General features: G+C 32.5%; 2 protein-coding genes across 18 annotated transcripts in view; both read right to left on the bottom strand.

Annotated features, from left to right (window-relative positions):
• Positions 1-6,230, bottom strand: part of LOC105145084 (uncharacterized) — a 160,254-nt gene extending 154,024 nt beyond the window's left edge. Inside the window, exons 1-2 of one of the 16 annotated variants that reach the window (XM_087403405.1) lie at positions 1,326-6,230; positions 727-751 (exon numbers count right to left, since the gene is read on the bottom strand). The gene's annotated coding sequence lies outside the window, so the exon portion shown is untranslated. The remainder of the gene's footprint in view (positions 1-726; positions 752-1,325) is intronic. The other 15 variants (XM_087403404.1, XM_087403407.1, XM_087403406.1 and 12 more) reach the window with 15 other exon arrangements.
• A 12,121-nt stretch (positions 6,231-18,351) lies between these two features.
• fng (Fringe glycosyltransferase) overlaps positions 18,352-19,338 on the bottom strand; it is a 118,122-nt gene continuing 117,135 nt past the window's right edge. The window contains exons 10-11 of one of the 2 annotated variants that reach the window (XR_015544266.1): positions 18,753-18,826; positions 18,352-18,665 (exon numbers count right to left, since the gene is read on the bottom strand). The gene's annotated coding sequence lies outside the window, so the exon portion shown is untranslated. Of the gene's footprint in view, positions 18,827-19,338 lie in introns of both variants that reach the window. The other variant, XR_015544265.1, reaches the window with a different exon arrangement.

The raw sequence follows: 19,338 nt of genomic DNA, 5'->3' as shown, positions 1-19,338 counted from the left end.
TTGTTATTTGAGCACACTTTTGAGCAATAAAAATATAAAAAAATAATATGAATAATAATATAAATGTAAATATAAAAGAGTATACAAACATAAATTATTTATCAATGCACGTATATTTTACTTTGTAGAAGATTTTTTCACATGCGTTTATAAAATGCAATATTGTCATTTCCGTTTTTAATTGTAGAATTTATCAAGCTTGATGTATAAAATAATATATTATCAAAAAATAAAGAAATAAATATAGACAAATAAATTTTTAATATCAATTACAAGTTTAACATGAATATTACAAGTTTAACATGAATAAATCAATCTTACTACCTACAGCATTGCGGATGGCTACACTTTCCCACAACAATAACGACAAAAACGAGCAACGGAAAAGCGGAAGAAATGAAGGAGAAAGGCTTGATGGAAGAGAACGCGAGAATGTGTGCGAAAGAATAGTTGAGCAACAACACAGCACAAGAGAGTGCAAAAGCGGATCTATTCGGAAGAGGGAGTAAAAGGGATCGACGCGGGATCGCAGATTGTGGGAATTTCCGGTTCCCTTGCATCCGCGGTACTTATCGCACAGCAAAATCAGCGATACACAGTAGCGTGAAACCAACGTTCCGCCGAACGTCGCACAAATTTCCGAGATTTTCTGCCGAGCAATCGAACACGCTGAAAAGTCGTGCGGCAGATTTCTCCACCCCGGATTTATGGATGAGGCTGACTCACAGATAAAGTGTTTCCCGAAGACGGTCTAATAAAATAATATACGAATCTATTTTGTAGTATAATAGAAATTCTTAATGTGATCAATTAATTAGTTAAGTTAATTATAAGTTAATTATATAATTAATTGCATATCAAAAGTACAGAAATTCCGTTTAAAATATAAAAAGTCTAAAGATACAAAAATTATGCATATACAAAATACAAATATACTAAATACATGTGATAAAAAAGATAAGAATTCATTTATTTTTCTTATATCTTACAATTAATTACATATTTACAGCAATAACATTTTTCCTATTTCATCTCGTTCAATAAAGATGATTTTCCTTAGATTTTATCCAGATACAATGCCTCCGAGCGGAAAGACAAGAGAAAAGTAAGAATTTATACGCCCTCGTACATTGGATCCTCGAACAAATATATTCACTAGCATGAACTGAGAACCTACGACATTGTCTTCACAGAAAATACTTTTGCGAGGTAACCTTCCTTTGCATTTCCACAAATAGTTATATTATTGACTATAAATCTAAGTTAATAGCATCCTTAATCCTAAATAATAAGAACATATAATTCTTAAAAGACGGAATAATTACCTTCAATAATTCTCGATGACTCACAGGATGTCCCACAGTAAAATTAATCGATGGTGTCGCACTTAAAATTTTGCTGCTAATATCGAGTATCACTTAAACTCACAGGATCAACGCAAGCACGTCAAACTGTTTGAAAAATCGGCAGTGTTTGTTTAAAATAAATATCCTCACAAATTTCTCTGAGCTCGCGACTTTTAAAGACGCGGGAAACGCACTGAAACCCTTAAGGATCTCCTAATAATTTCACAGATCATCTTATAGTTTTATCGCAGGATGTTCTCAAAAATCGAATTCCCTTTCGCAGGACTATTATCTCGGGGTGAAGTTATCTTTTATCACCATGCATTATACTTTTACTGTCTATTATCGGGATATCGGGGGTCGCCCTCGAGACGTGCCAACGTCCGCGCACCTTTTTAATTCTTGCTATCGATATTTTATTCCAGTCACGCTCACACCATTCGACCTCCTAGTTCTCCCCCGCGTGATGACATATAATTGCTATATGTGGAAAGTAATGGGGATGTATTAAAATGGCCGCCCTTAATAACCATCGATTTCAATAACAATCGCAGACCATGTCGACAGCAAATATATTAAAGATAGCTCAGAACGCAACGCTCGTCCTCGCTGATAGTGATTATATTTCCAATATATCCCGACGCAAGCATATGGAAAATAAAAGTATTCCGTAAAAATTTCACAGCAAATATGTTTGACGGAACACACGAGATATATAATACAATAATAGTTAAAGTTCGATTAAAAGTGATTATATGAAAACTTCAAAGTATTCGCCAATTAAAACAATTATCTTCATACAATCTTTATTTATTATCTATATTAAATACGAATTTAAATACGTTTCTAATATATCTTTAATTATCAAAAGGCAAAAGAGCTTCTACAATTTTTAATTTGTTAATCTATTAATAACTGTTATTTGCGCTTATTTAATAAATATACATTTGAAATTAACATTTGTTATTCATGTATTTGATTCAATACTGATATATCGATAGAAATTAAAATATTATGTTTTACGAAGCGCTACATGAGCGAATGTTTATTTATCTATGCGATATAAACATAGCACGTTAAAATGTCATATGTATTCTTAATTATTAAAATTAATAATTAATCAGACATAATAAAAAGATGGTAAAAAATGGTAATAATACGATATGTCAAAATACAGAATTAATGAGAAGTAGAATATTTACATTATATTCCGAGTACCGTTCGCAAAATTGTCAATAATGAAAAATAAAAATTGTAAAAAAAATTTGTAAAAGCACAATTCGAAAAAAATTCAGAGGTAAGTATTATAATGTAGGTTACATATACGAACGATGTATCTATTATTTCGAAAGGTGGACGAGAATCACACGATTGTTTTCAGCGATGGGCAGCAAAGTGTCCTCAAAAGAATCTTAAAGTTCAAAGAGAAACTCTTATCGAAGAATTCACAAGGATCCCTCTTTGATCGACGGCAGACAAGTGGTTTGATATAGCTGAAAGAAATCCCAAGTTCAATGGAACCTCTAAGAATTGAGAATCCCATCCTCAATCAGATCGATATGTTATTACATGTATTATTACATATACTTTATCGAGATGCACGATACGTAAAGTTGACCAATCATTTATGGAACGTAATGCACATGACATTTCCCATATGAGGAAATTATTTTTTTAATTAAAAGATATAAATAAAAATTAAATTTTTGCTTCTGTCACCAGCCATTTATACGTCATATACGATTTAATTTTTATTTCTATTTTTGGTCTTAAATTAATTTGTATTTTGCGCTTCGACTTTGCTTTTCAAATATTTATTATACGATCACTTATCAAAACATTTATACAAGCTTATACGAGCTTATGATGTGTAAATGTACGTGAATATTTGCAATATATTGAATTCTGATTTGTGAACTTGTTAAGCTCAAATAACTGCAAAGATAAGTCATTCTTACGGGAAAATTAAGAAAGAGATGGATAACTCTCTCTAATTATATATACATGACAGTATAATCTTTCCAAATAAAAAGGGAATAAATATTAGACACTTTGACTTTCTGGCTTTTATGCATGTGACTACAATGGACCCTTTCTTTTGGAAATTCCGCAAATTTAAGCGCGAATACGTTAATACGAACATCGAGCAAAACGATTATAGCTTCCCGCATATACTTCCTATTAATATCACCTTTATACCATACGATGAATAGAACGCGTCCCGAGTATGTCATATGAGCTTTCGAAATCGCGAAAAACGTTTGACGAGTATTCAAATCTTATCTCATAGTTAACAGCCATGTCGCTTTGTCGGTTCCAACTATTAATGATTTCATGCCATTAATGATTTCGTGTTCCTCAACGTATCGCGTTTTATCATACAATAGCATACCGCTTCTATTATAAACCCCGACTCATACCGTACGTGAGCCCGAAGAAATCCTCGCTATTACGGTCCACTTTTAGATAATATCCTGGAAGAATGTGCAGCTCGAAGTACGGATCGAAGGATCCGCACTCACTGTAGAATAAACGGAGACTTTACGCTGAGAGATGAGCTCGATTCGAGATCTAAGTTGGCACGTATCCTATTTTCCCGGGGCATGTCTTCAGAAATTATTCTCTAAAACGAATACGGAAACGTTCCGGACTTCCCCGTCAGAAACACATACAGCCATGACCCTAAAAGAAGGGTATAACGGTGGCTTTGAAATAACCGTCAGATCTTTTAGGGCGCGATGTCGTTCTCGAGAGCGAGGTCCTTCGGGGAAAGAGAAGCACGGTTCACCGGTTACGACTGCATTTTTCAGGAAATTAAAGCGTAAGGAGACAGCCTGTATCGTCGTGTTACCGTGATATACTACATCGCGGCACATCTTATAAACTCCGACAGGCAAACCGACAGAACAACTTGAATTTTTCAAAGACGCTTCGTAAGAGTGTTATTTGGGCTGCGTTCCAAAATTCATTGTCAGCTGAAAATCTATAGTGCCAGATAACGTAAATTCATTGCGCTGGCAATAAATTGGGAACACAACTTTAAAAAAATGATATTCATAACGATAAGTCATATTATATTTAAATTATAGCGCACACAGATACGCAGTGGTTTTGTATATCACACTTCAAACAGTGTCTGTGAAAGTGGAATAAATACAAACATAAAAGTCCTGGCGAAAATAAAAATTGGAATGTAAATCGATATAAGAGAAGAGTGACAGAAGCGTAAACGAAACTTTTAGGAGGCGAAAATTGAGACAACGAAATGCAAAGGAAACGTAAACGTCTCTTTTACATTACATATTGTCTCAATTTTCGCCTCTTAAAAGTTTCGTTTGCGCTTCTGTTACTCTTCCCTTCACATTCGCTTTACGTTCCGATTTTTATTTTCGCCAGGGGAAAAGTGAGAAACTTCAGCAATTTTAAAAACAAAATGTGAAAACGCTGTTTCACAAAAGTATCCGTGCAATAATTGTTACGGACAACGATCGGAAAATTACTTCGCAAGTTAAAAGTACTTAGCGTCGTCGAACAATTTATTTTCCAGCTGTAAAATTATAAGTTTTTTAATTTCACGAAACGCGCGAGTCGTTATCAGCAATGGAAAATGATTCGCTGAGAATTGGGAAACGTTTTTAACGAACGAGGTAGGTAATCAATTATCGTGTAAGGGCGACTTCCCGAAATCTCGAAATATGTCACTGCCATACACATACATTATTATGGTGGTTAATGTAGCGCGCTAACCGGCAAGGTAAAAAGATCCCGAAACTTGCGCTGTGAAGGTCAACGGTGGTGCGGGCACACTTGACCTGGTTGCGACGAGCGTAGCGCCGAACAGACAGACGTCAGAGAGAGCAAAATAGCAACGCAAACACTCAAATTCGCCGTCGTAGACACGTCACTTCTAATTCAGTCGACAGCTTCGTACGATTGTCGCACTACTGCTGGCAAATCACTCAAAAGAGATTGCAAAAGGGAACTGCGTTGAATACGATCATTATCTTAAGTAGGGCGATCATTTCAACGATCTGTCCGCGTATTACAATCTAACGACGATCGACGAACAAGTAGGAAAATATTCGTATCAAGAGCTGTCATTTCAAACGAACCTTTTATGAGAAGCAAACTATCAGATATGTCGATAAAAAGTTCGCTTCTGACAGCGGACAATCATTTAAAAACTCGCGCTAATTAGATTCCATCCGTACGTTTTATTCAGAACTTCATCCTTCCACTGCAAATCTATCCGATTATCGATAAATCCTATCGTCGAACGCAACGTATTTTCCAAAGATCATCCCGTCACTCAAAACTGTCTGTTTAACCATATATGAGAGTTTCACGATTATAATTGAAACCTAAAATAGACATTTTCCCATTCTTCTTGCCGCGAAAGATCGTGCCGGCAAAGTCGAACCGAGAAATTACCCCTATCATGAGAGCACGAGCACCGTACTTTAAATACAACCGGGCAATCCGTTTTCTCATGGACAACGAAAAAGAAAGGGAAAAAACGAGGGCACCTCTTCGGCAGTGCTCTTTGGCCGCAGGCGCGCTGCTACTGCCGAGGTCTCTACCTCGTAGAGCTAATGCACAGAGGGATCCCGTTCGACGGGGTTGACCCAGTTAAGAGTGGAGTCAGGGCCTGAGAGTGCGCGGTACAGACGCGTCCACGTCGCGGTACGTACTGAGGCGCTACCGCGTATGTACGCTCTCTCTTTCTCTCTTCCTCTGGCTAAAGCTGCGCGCAGTAAGGCCGCAAGGGTTCGTTTCCCCTTTCGCGGTTCTCGCATTCTGCCGCCACCACCATCACCACCTCCACTACCATCGTTACCACCACCACCACCATCCCATCACCAGGAGATCGACCTTCGACGTAGCCGACATCGTCGCCGGGACCGTCGCCGCCGCCGCCGCCACCGCCGCCATCGCCGCCGCCGCCGCCGCCACCGCCACCGACGCAAACCCTCTCAAAGCATCCCCTGAAACTAACCCCTACCCGCGCTTTTCGACCAAGCTCCCCTCCATATTGATCAGTGCGCGCGGTCCGCAGGCCGCAGCATCCAACGATGGAAACGCGCGTTGCTACACGTTGTCAACATACTTAGCAGACCGAAATCCCACAGTGCAGGATAGTGACGGACTCTGGCCACGAAAGCGGCCGCGTTGTGTCCGCAGTGTCGTCGCCTGAACGTGAGAAAGTGATAAAACTGGTATTGCGTTAAGATGCACGTCTTGTGTGACCACAAAAGAATGATCTAACTATATGGATGATTATCCGAGTAACTTTTTTTGTACCGGCGTGAGATTAAGAGAATTGATTTAATCATATATTTTGCCTCTTTGGTCAATTTCAATGTATTTATTTATGAAATTTAATTATCTCAAATGCAATAAAGACATGTTAAAAGCAGATTTTGTTGAATTATTAAATCGATATAAAACATGCCTTGATAATATATTGAATGTAAAAATATGAGGCGTTGAAAAAGTGGTAACAAGTTCCTCGTTAATTTGACATTAAAATTACATTCGGGCATTCAATAAAACATTATATTCCAATATAATTAATATTCCACAGTAAATCGTGATCATTCGGATTGAACGTGCATTAACGGTATTCGCGCAAAATATTACGAATGCGTCGCGCTGTAACGATGAAGAACAAATGTTCGTATTCCGGAAATCCCTTATCCCCTCTTTAATTATCATGACACAGGTGCAAGCCGGTGCTATTTATTAATCGATTAAAACCGCGTGCGTAACCTCGGCACGAAACTTTGAAAGGTTTTCATCGAAAGGATCTTGTCGATTGCGGAATGTAATATGCATGAAATAGCCAAGTTTACTAAACCAAAAGAATAGATTGACATCTTAGAAAAAAAATCATTTTTTAAATATACTTTCTCTTATAAAATATGGAATTCATTAATATCCACTTCTCTATGTTCGCAAATTTATAAAAAACTAATAATAATGTAAAGAAATAAACTATATATATTAAATATTTATATTATATTTATATAAACAATGTCGAAACAAATGTTTGATCAGAAGGTTTTTAGAAACGGTGAACTTATATGTATAAAGGAACAAGAATAATGAATGATTTTTTTAAAAGAAATATGCAGTCGCGCGCACACACACACCGGAAGCATTGTTATGTAGATCATGGTAAGGTATTAGTTTAGGCCTTTCGTGTCAGGCAATCATTGTAAGTAATGACATGATCAGAAACCAATGCGGGCTTTTCGTGTCAAACAATCATTACCGCGTTGTTCTAAATTTACGCGCTAAGGATTGCGTTGATTTATGTTTTGCAAATTAATTGAAAAATATCAAAATTAAATTATATGTTTGCTTATTTATAGCAGTAATATAATCGCTTGTAGCGTAATAAAAAGAGGCGGTTTTAATCATTGTAGTAACATTTACATTGTTCGATAATAATTAATTGGACAATTTTGACTGATTCTTATGTACTTTTTTATGCTGATTTTCAGAATAAGATTAGAATTTATCCATTTTTTCGTAATAAACACATTTCTTTTTAAAAACTTATCTATATATTTTGCTAATAACAGCTTATTGTATGAAGCCTTTTTCTTAATTAAAATGTTTTATTTTTGTTTCAAATCTTTTATAATAAATAAAAAACCATATTGAATTTAGTAGTCATTTCCTATGAATTGTTTGTTTATGTATAAACAGAGAAAACAAGCAAAAGAATTTTTTGATACATATGTTACTCAGAAACCATATTTTCTTTATAAATTTTGCAAATAGATTTAAAATTAGATCAAAAAATGTTATAAAAACATCCTGTCAATTTAACATAAAAAAGTAAAAAACTTTTACTTTGAAAAAGTGAAAGTCGATTCATATTATTAACCAGTATTATTAATGTTGGAACATTTCAACGTTCTATTCTTTCAATTTAAAAAATAATATCAGATTAATTTAACATAAAAAAAGAGAATTCTATTGACCAGTGAATTATTGGAAAATTAATAAAATTTTTTAATGCATATTATTTAAAAACCTTATCCTCCTCATAAAGTTAGCAAACAGATTTAAAATCAGCATAAAAAATATTATAAAAGTGACCTTCTGTCAGACCAATTTAACATGAAAAAGTAAAATGTTCATTTTGAAAAAGTGAAAGTTGATCAATGTAAATAATATAAATCATTGTTATTAATGTTGGAATATTTCAACGCTCTATCTTTTAATTTATCGTTAAAATGATAAATTTTTAAAATTTTTAATTCGAAGGTTTAATTCGAAATTTTTACTTCTGTATTTAACTTTATGTAACAGTAAAAAACATTTCGTATTTGTGTTGGAAATGATTACTCAAATCCTTATTAACATTTTGTGTTAAATTTTTTAACATATGTTAATTTAACTTAATAATAATTTAAATTAATAATGTAATTATGTTATTTAAATAATTTGTATTAATTTGATAGTCAACATTTCTTAATATCAAAATAACATAATTTATGAGTAAATGAACAAATAATATAAAAATGTGTTTTAAAACATAAATTCTAAGATAAACAAATAAAATATAGATTAATTAAAAATATCATAAATGTTAATTTTACTAAAAAAAAAAAAAATATTCTTCCACGATTTATTTACAAATTTTGTCAGTTTTATCTTTTATATATTTATTCTTTTACATAATATTCGTACATAATAATCTTCTAACATGTTGTATTAAATTAACACAAAAATTTGAGTGGACATGCGATTTATGTTAAATTTAACATATTTTTTCCAACAGTGTAACTCTTCTATAAATCATATGTTATGAGTTAAGGAAGTTCTCTCTATGTTGCGGCTCTTATATAGATGTGAGGATCGCTTTATATTGACTCCGCTTGTCGAAAGCGAGAAAATATTTCTTTCTCACACGTTGACACAGAAGTTTCTACAAGATGTAGGTACTAAGGGCATTCCGCTTGGAAAAGTTGACAGGTGCTATTGCGATCAGAGTTCTGCACTCGCGCACTCAACTGCCCAAAGGCTAAGCGTAAAACTTCCGGTCGAGTGTGATTGCGTGGCAAAAAGCTGCCCAGGGCTTTACAACCTTCATTTCCCGACTTAATACGTTTCTTCGCTAAGGTGGCAGTGAAATGGAGAAAAAAGAGAGAGAAAGAAACGAAGCCGAACTACTTATCGTATAGGAACTTGGTGATCTTCTGTCAAATACACCTTCCAATGTAACGTGTTCGCATCGTTACATTGTAAAAGAGACAGAAAGTTTTATTTTGGGCCCCAAAAGTATGCACAGCTTAAGGTCGCACATTTTCAATGGTCTCGAGTAGTTACCACGGAATATGCGCCTCTTCGAGCGCGAAGTAAGTACTTTCGTTCATCGCGATGAGCTTTAGTCATAATGAGCTGCACTCTTTTAAATGAGATAAAAGAAAAAGAAGCAAGACGAATTACTGTTTTTTATGTTGTTAAAATAAATAATCCCTGCTGAGATACATATAACAAAATACACATTTATACAGATAATTTTATATAGATGCATGTATAAAATTTTAAATAAATAATCACTAGTTGTTATGCCGTATTTTTAAAAGTAACACAGTAGACAATTGTTTTGTTATTTATAGCAATAATGCATAATAAGAAAAAAATTATTTCCTAATTTGCTAAATTGAGTGAAATAGAAAGCCATTTGTTTACAGCAAGCATACTTTCAACAGTTTCAACACTGTAGTTACCGGATTTAATCAAATTGTAATAGTTTAAATTTAATAGCTTGTTAAAAATAACACCAAATTTCACATGTAATTCATAAAAAATTTAGATATCATACATAGTCACGTAAAAGTAACTAAAATGTATGTTTTCCTAATATTATTAGTCATTAATGCGCCAGTTTATAGTCAAGTGTAAAAATGCGCTTTGATAAAACGCTATCATACAGAAATTCGTTATAAAAACAAACAAACAAAAATATTTTTACGTTCATGTTTTTAATCTCGTGTCAAATAGATAATATTTTACATACGTAAAATTGCATAAATGATCCGCATAATGAACTAATTATTGCGGGACTCAGCGAGCAAGCGAATCGAGCAGTCGAACGTGTAGTTGAATTTAAATGAGGTCACACGAAAACGCGTCGGATTTCATCCGCGTTATTAGCGGATAACTATCGGATAGGGTGTCTATTTAACAATAGACAATTAATTAATGCACTCGCCTATTAGATCCTAGTGAATAAACGCGCCGAAATTGTCTGATTTTGAAAACATTTCGCTGACTAAACAAACGGCACTATCTTTCACACTGTTTTCGAGATTAAAATGATAAAGCTTGCGATAATAATGGGTTTGTTTGCTCGCGAAATGGCACAACCCGTAACACTCACGATAAAAAATCGCGACAAAATGTTGCTGAGATTAATGCGCGCATCCGCGATACACGCAACATACTCGTTAGCTATAAATATGCGACCCAATGCAAACGATAACAAATTCATTCATTAAAATTTTATCAAAATACCAATCGTTACCCTTTAACACATTCGAATATGCATATCCAATGTGCGATGTACGTTAAAAAAAAAACAATTGTATGCACATAAATATGCACGCAGGCATGCTTACTCGCGTATTTAAATAAATTAAAGATAAATATTACTTTTATCTCTTTAGTATAATAATAACAAATTATTACATACGAGAAACAAACTTTCCATTTTTGTTACGATCTCGAATATAGATCTCGAATATAGGCAATATATCTCAATTCCTATATTCGATAAATATTAAGATGTAACTTTAGAATATATGTGTATGATTTTTATTAATGGTATAAATGTAAACCCATTGAACATGAGTAAACATGGATTCCTTTTAGGCGTTTAATCCTTTGAATCTTCCTAGAGTTACAGGAGAACATCTTCATCGTTATCTAGTTCCAATGTGCTATCGATCTGGCTATGAAACCATATTGGTCAACGTGTTGGTTATATGCACCAATTTGCACTTCAAAGGACCAAACCAGTTGCTATGAGTAACAGTAATTTCATTGTCTTCTGTTGCCACTAACGGCTGTATGCTTCTTTCATCGAACAAATGGTTGCGTGTAGCACTATTACGCCTACACTAAAATTTGTTTTAAATTTAATTATTATAGAATTTCATTCCTCAACACTTTCAGCAATTTTCATTTTCGGTTTTGAAACTTTGCATGAATAAATACCAGAATAATTACTTTTTGTACAAATATTTGTACCTCGAACATATTCAGTATTACATTTTTATCAATATAAAAATGTAACAATAAAAAAAAAACAAAAATATTAAAAAAATCATTAATATGTTTTTAAAGAATTACAATATTACGATGATTTGTTAACATTGTTTTCTATGTTTTAGTATTATTGTTATCTACATTTCCGTTCTTTTACTTACAAGCATAAGAGATGTGCAAATCATGTAATGAAATGTTTTAAACGAAATATGAGAATTTAGAGAAAAGCTTTCTGAGAAAAAAATAGGAGAAAATAGGAAAAGATGGTCGAACATGCAATGCGCTCTAACGTGCGCGTTAAAAATTCCACGCGATCATATTCCATGGATTTAAATTTTCCGGTTATAATTACAAAATGCCACGCATACCACAGGCATTTCTACATAATTATTTGTCATAAAGTCATACAAAAGGATTACAAAAATTATATATATTTAAAATTATATCTAAAAATATTATCATCTAAAAATATTGTCATTAGTTTATGTACAATTGATTGAGCAATAATCTTCAATAGATAATAATAAATATTCTTAATCTTTTATAAATAATACCAGTATCATATCAAGCTAAAAAAAATTGAATTACTAAGAATATCATTAATCCTTTTTCTCTCTCTCTCTCTCTCTCTCTCCTCTCCTATCTCTCTCTCTCCCCCCCCCCTCTCTCTCTCTCTCGCGCATACATCAATAACATTCTAAGGATTAATTTCGGCAGAGACACATCTGTAGCTTGTTCTAGTTTTGGAGACCAGCGTTACCACCTCGTTTGCAAGTAAAAGAGGACCGTCGTGTTCGGTTTTGCTAGTGGTCATCACAAAGACTTTTCGCATCTCGGTATATCGAGGGTATATCTCCGGGATTCTGCCGGGATGAATCAAATAACCAAGCCGCGTGAATTCTTCATTCTGACCAGAAAAGAGGAGCGACTGTAGAACGCGAGGAAAGTCGGAAATGAGATTTCTTGTCGGTTGGATTAGAATCGAAGCGACCTATTTCTGCGTGCAGAACGTAATATTAATTCAATAACAATTTAAAAAAGCCCAATTTTAAAAAAGCCAAAAAATAAAATGAGAAAATTGATCTCAACTTTTTCTTTCAATATTACACATGTAATTAAATGAAATATGTAAATTAATAATTTTTCTACAAATAATATTTTTAACTGATTCAAAAAAAGATAACATCTATTGTCCTAAGCAAGAATAAAGCCCTAGAAACGCAATGATAATTTGAACATGATATATATTGTGTATAAATTTAAATATATATATATATATATATATATATATATATATGTATTTAAATTTAGCGAACCAACATAATTACTGGAAAACTTCGCACTTAGAAACGAGCGAAACAGAAATGAATAGTAATGTCCTAATAAACCTCGAATTGTCACAAAATATCTAATTAAGCACATTTATTTCCACGATAAGACAAAGAGCAATATACTTTTTTCCCAAAAACGTCGTCTTAGCCAAGTAGACAAAGAGATAAAGAACTGTAGAAGAGGAAGTAAAAGAGAAATCTCATTTCCAAGCTCGTGCATTATGTTGACTTAATATACCGCGAAAAAATATACAAGACTACTAGACTAGATATTAATAAAACTCGAAAAGAATATACTAAGATATCTTTAAATAGATTTATTACTAATCTGCTGTTTAATTATGTGTAACATTATTTTTATCTATAAAATTGAGTAAAATTAAAAAAATTTGAAATTACAATCGACAAAGGTAATTAATACTTTTAAAAAAATTTAAAGAGAAATGTAATAAATTTATAATAAAAAATTAAATTATTTTAAATTATTGAAAAATTACTAAGAAATTGTTTAAATGACAAAAAAACGTTTTTCATCAAGATTTGCGTTTCAATCAATTTTTTTCAAAGATATCTTAATCCATTATCTAATTAGTCTAATTTTAAATTTTAAGAAGAAACTTAAATAACAAAAGGCTTTTAATGCTAATAAAAAAATCAGAAGAATAACTGCATAAAATTTAGTAGAATAGTGAAGTAAAAATGAAGTTTTACTGAGCATACTTACAAAGAATAATTAATTGTGAACATGTGGTAAACTGTATTAACAAATACTTGTAATTTGTAAAAATAAAAAAGAAGAAGCGTAAAAATTGTTTCGACTTTATCATAATTCGAAAAAATTTACGTTTATATACGTGTGTGTGTGTGTGTGTATGTGTGTGTGTGTGTGTGTGTGTGTGTGTGTGTGTGTGTGTGTGTGTGTGTTCTATAGACTACTAGTTAGAACTACGTCTGAAAGAGCCATAAGAAACATCGACTCAAATTATTGTGACGTCGTATCGGTTTAATAAATTAATTACAAAAACTTCTCAGAGAAAATTAAAATAATGTCTTGGAATTATTCAATAGTCTTTGTACCATCTTTTATTTTGTTCAACTATTTAATAAGAGAGAGAAAACTCAATCCCAATTTTATGAAGATGTAGGTATTAAATATTGAGCATGAAGAAAATAACATTTGTCTGAAAATAGAAAAATAAAAAAAATGAATTAAAAAAAATAAGAGATACAAAATCCCGTGTTGGATTCGTAAAGAAATATCTATGTAATATATCACACAATTCCTCCATGTATTAAAAACCTCTAAATCTCTTTTTCATAAATGATGTACTTACTGTTGAAAAGAAATTCTTTTATTTTTAATTTTTTTAATTTAAACAATCAATTATATACTTTTAACCACCTACACAACATTAAAATAAAAATAAACGCTTTCTTATTTATATTTCACTTTTATTTTATATATCTGTATTTCTTTTTCTCAATCTTTCTAATAGTGTTAATACTTGTAATGTAGCATGTGACATATGCGGTGTATATTCATAAACAAACACAAATGATATTTTTATTTCATGTAATCGAGTCCATCTTTGTTTTCTTGATAGCTAGCCTAGCTTTGATATATGAAATATAAACAATTCGCCAATAATCGGACAGGATTGGGAATTGGTAATAAATCCAATCGAATATCGATGACTCTCGTATTTCTATCATTTTTGAACAAATGTTTTAAAACAAATGTCAAGTTTCTCAAGCCGTAATTTTTCATATTCCAGATCTGTCCCAACACGTGTACAAGGGAGGGCGAAAATATATCTAGAGATTTGTGGACCAGACATGACAACGCGGGGCGTCGGTTTCGGTGTAATTTGAGGTCGAGAAGGTGCAACGGAAAGGACGGGAAGAGGACCAAACTAGGTCGCGGCTCTGATAGTGCGACCTACATGCGACTCAAGCCACCCCTTGTATCCCCTCACATTTTATATCGTCGTTCCTGCATTTCTCTGTTACAGTGACGGATGAATAGTGTTGGGCTGGTAGTGAATGTATGAGGAAATTTTAATTGCTCCGATTTCGCGCGTGATATAGTGAACATGATATCTAACTTCGAATCAAAACTTTCCGCTAGTTCTGAACCGTTCAAACAATTAGAACTTCGAGCTTTAAATTGCTTGGAAAATTCTGTCGGACATATATATAATATATATACATATATATGTACATATATATATATATATATATTTCTGTTTTAAAATGCTCCACAAAATTCAAATCTGTATCTCTATTTCAACTATTCGTCGCATAAAAACTTTTACCTATGAAAAAAAATTTTTTTTATATTGGAATATTATCTAAATTTTCAATCGTATATATATATATATATATATATATATATATATATATATATATATATATATATTAGGTGTTGGAATTAATTCGTAGAGTTTTACAAGTGATGGGAAGTACTTTCATTAATGTATTTTTTAATGCTCATGTGAAATAAATAACATTCTTTCATTAAAAAACGCTACGAATTAATTCCAACACCTAATATATATATAAAAGGCAAGCAGTCGAAATGTTATTCCTTTATATTACCTTTAATAATAATTACGGTAATTACAATAGAAATGATAATTCTAAACTTTAATTAATTTTTAATGAATTTATTTTTTAATGAGCTTCGTTTTCATTTATGCTTTCTTAACAATTTAATCGTGGGTGCAAAACGTTCTTAACTCGACCCTGTTCTTACGTCATTGCAGCCCTAGGGATAACCCCTCTTCGTCCGCTTTTACGTCACTGCCAGCAACTAAACACCACCCTTTTTCGTGAATGAGATCTCCCTGGAAAAAAGTGGTAGACGTGCGCTGACACGAAAGATAAATAGGAGAGGAAAAGAACGATCGCGCGAAAACCACAGCTACTAATAAATCCAGACTCGTAGAGTAGTGGTCGTTGCCTTTAGGATCGCCCATTTAGCTTTTTTTCCGGTTTAGCTCGCGGTATTCAATGTCCCAATGTAATTTCTGGGCGGCACTGGCTTGTCCACCGATATCGAGAATACGTCGACGAGGCGACCGAACGCCGGTTATTAAATTTCAATACTGCCGCGCGGTCGACTTTTATACCGCAATTCGACACAGCGATGCTAAAATTTCTGTATCACTCAACCTGCATTAAAAAAAAAACCACATGAAATACAATACCTAACGTGCGTTCACTCTAGTACGTCATAATTATAATGCACCAAATTTTAATAGAACGCGAGTAACAATTGATATTGTTAGAGAACATTATTTCTCAATTACCTATACTAACTCAGATGAAATGCAACGATAGATCATCATGCGTCATAATACGTTGGAATATAATTTTAATTAAACCGAAGATTAACAATGGTATAACGAACGATGCTGGAAACAGTACACCTGGCGCATTATAATGAATTGTGGAATAAATATTTATTTTTCAATTTTATGCGTCGAACTTTAATTTTCATTAAAATCGAAATCATTAATTCTCTTCTCAAAGTGTTAAAAGCATTAATTTTCAATCACAAAGATAAAATATAATATTAATTGACTACTTTGATTGTGCAATGCCTTAAACATTCTAAGTCTACTGGTTATCCACATTCTTGAAAGTCAAAATAAAAAATATATTGTCGTGAGATGTGAAGACTTATGGCCTTTCCATTGCTATAAGCATCGATTTACTATTATTTGAATTATAAGAGGTTGAGGAAGCTGGTTCTTGTTTCTAAATCTAGGAATGGCATGTTCAACAGTGAGAATTTTGTATAACGAAAGATTTACGATATAATAATTTTAAAAATGCGTGCGTTTCAAAACTATAGTTTTATTAATTTGACAATATTAACGAAATCTACACACTGAGAAGAGGATCTATTAATATAAGATCCAAAAACGATGTAAAAGCGATAAGTTTAAATAATATTTAGCAAAAATACCTAGGCTTACTAGCCCTTCTTTTTATTATATTATAGTTGAATTTTATTCATATGAACCCTTTAATTTTTTAAATTAAAATTCTAATTTTAATTAAAACAAAAATAGATAGTATTATAAATGGAAATATCACGTACATATTTTACATGATGGGTCAAAGATCTATGTGATACATTCGCAAGCAATATTGAACGAGAGAATCAGAGAATAAGAGAATCGAAAAAGGAAAGAATACACTACTGTTATAAATTTATATTTACAGAAAATATAAAATCCGTTGGTAATAAACGAGATTTATTTAGCTTTCTAATTCGTATGAACCGTCATATCCAAAACCAATATTTTACAACAAAAAAAAAAGAGGATTTTTATCGCTATGCAATCAAATATCTAAGCTCAAAGATAAACTCGCGTGTAAAAATCGGCATAAATATTTTTGTATTGGAAAACTTTTCTTCGTCGCCTGGCGAGTAGTAAAACAAGCGAGAAAAAGAGCGGAAAGGATAGAAAAAGGCGAACGACGGTGCATAACATGCATCTTACAATATATCGGCTTGCAATTCCAAGTATGGAGCGGCACGTAGCAATTGAGAATCTTTATGCAACGTGAAAAGCGAAATATTTCTATTTCTATTCCCCCACGGTGAACCGATACGAACGTGCCGTATCACGTTTTTTTTCCTAGCATACGTAGCCTTTAACCCTCTTGCTTTACCATCTTCGAGATCATTCCACTTCATCCCTTTCTGCGTATATATATGTACATTGCGTGTGTACCCTTTTCTATCTTTTTCTCTCACTCTTGATCGCTATATCCAATCGATATTTAGACCATCTTGCATATATGTATTTCCAATACGAGCAAACGCGGAATATCGAGTGGCCGCGCAAACCAGTAAAAGGACTACGAAGGCTACATGCGAAATTTGAGATTTAAAATATATAGGATCGGTGAACATTGAATAAACTATGGTGCCGAGCGCAATGTATCGTTAAATTAACGGCGAGCTCGGACCAATCTCCCGCGATGATTCTCTCCATGGCGAGAATACCGTAAATAGACCTGAGAAAATATTTATATTCAGTGAAACAATAACGCAAAGTATTTTATATTTGTCTTGCATATTGATTTTCACTAAATTCTTATATTTTTAACGTTAAAAATATAAATATCTAAAATGTAAAATGCAACGTTTTTTATTATCAGCTTTCGACATTGCGATCTTTTTTCCTGCGAGGAAAATAAGATCGTGATATGAAAAACTGGATTTTTTTAGTGTAACCATTGAATCACGAAACTGGAATTTATTAGGCCTCTACACATATCTACTTTTAAAATACGAACGTACTATATGTACCAAATTTTCAGCATTAATAATTTATTATAAATTAAATTGGCATTGTCAATGGCAGTCATTTCTTTTTTTATCTTTTGTACAATCTTTACGTCGAGGTAATAGCAAATTGATAAGCACTACATGTCAATTTCCATCCTTGAGTTATTCAAGTTATTAAAATTTAAGTGGAAATCTCATAGGATTATGGGGGATTCTCGCATAAAATATCGTTTGACAAGACTCCTCAATGCATGATTAATGCGTTAATTAGCCTTAATCAGATTTAATCAATTTCTGTAACTTACCAGTCAATCACTTACCGTATAGCCTGATACCGATGACCAGTAACAGTTATCGCCTGATGATTTCGAACAAGTAATCGCCTGTCATTTGCTGTGCAAAGATTATTACTAATTAATGTTTCTACTTTTATTTGTGATACCAGTACAATTAATTATCTTATTACAGGCAGTTACTAACTGTTATTGTTTCTAGTATCCTAAGCAGAACATTAGGGGTCTAGTTTATCGACCAGCAACCTTGCTTCGAGTTGACTGTAACAGATGAGGGTATCTTTATTTAAATATCACAATCAATAAATGTTTGCACTAAAATATTGCACTATTTTTGTTAGTCGTTTTCCTAATTTAACTATAATTATATTCATCATATTACTTTCATAAGATCTGCATTTTTGAATTTAAAATTTGATAATAAAAAAATCTGATAATTTCACTTGTTAATTTATGTAAAAGTTAATTAACTCGATTAATTTTGTGTGTATATATATAAAATCAGAAATTTATACAACAGAATAAACACAATAAAATTATGTAACATACAATAATCTGTGTCTTTATGTTAAAAAAAATATACTAAATAACTGAATAATTAAATATACTAAATAAAAAAATATACTAAAAAAAAACCGAGAAGAATAACTGAATCGCAATAATCAAATATTTTTAAATAAAAGATATGTTGTCAGGAAATGATGGAAACATTACGAAAAATGATACATGAATACATATGTCATATTAGACAGGATTATGGAAAATAAAGAATG

The sequence above is a fragment of the Acromyrmex echinatior genome, chromosome 2, assembly GCF_024713525.1.
Source record: "Acromyrmex echinatior isolate Ae372 chromosome 2, ASM2471352v2, whole genome shotgun sequence".
NCBI lineage: Eukaryota > Metazoa > Arthropoda > Insecta > Hymenoptera > Formicidae > Acromyrmex > Acromyrmex echinatior.
This window is presented reverse-complemented; position numbering and strand designations above follow the sequence as displayed.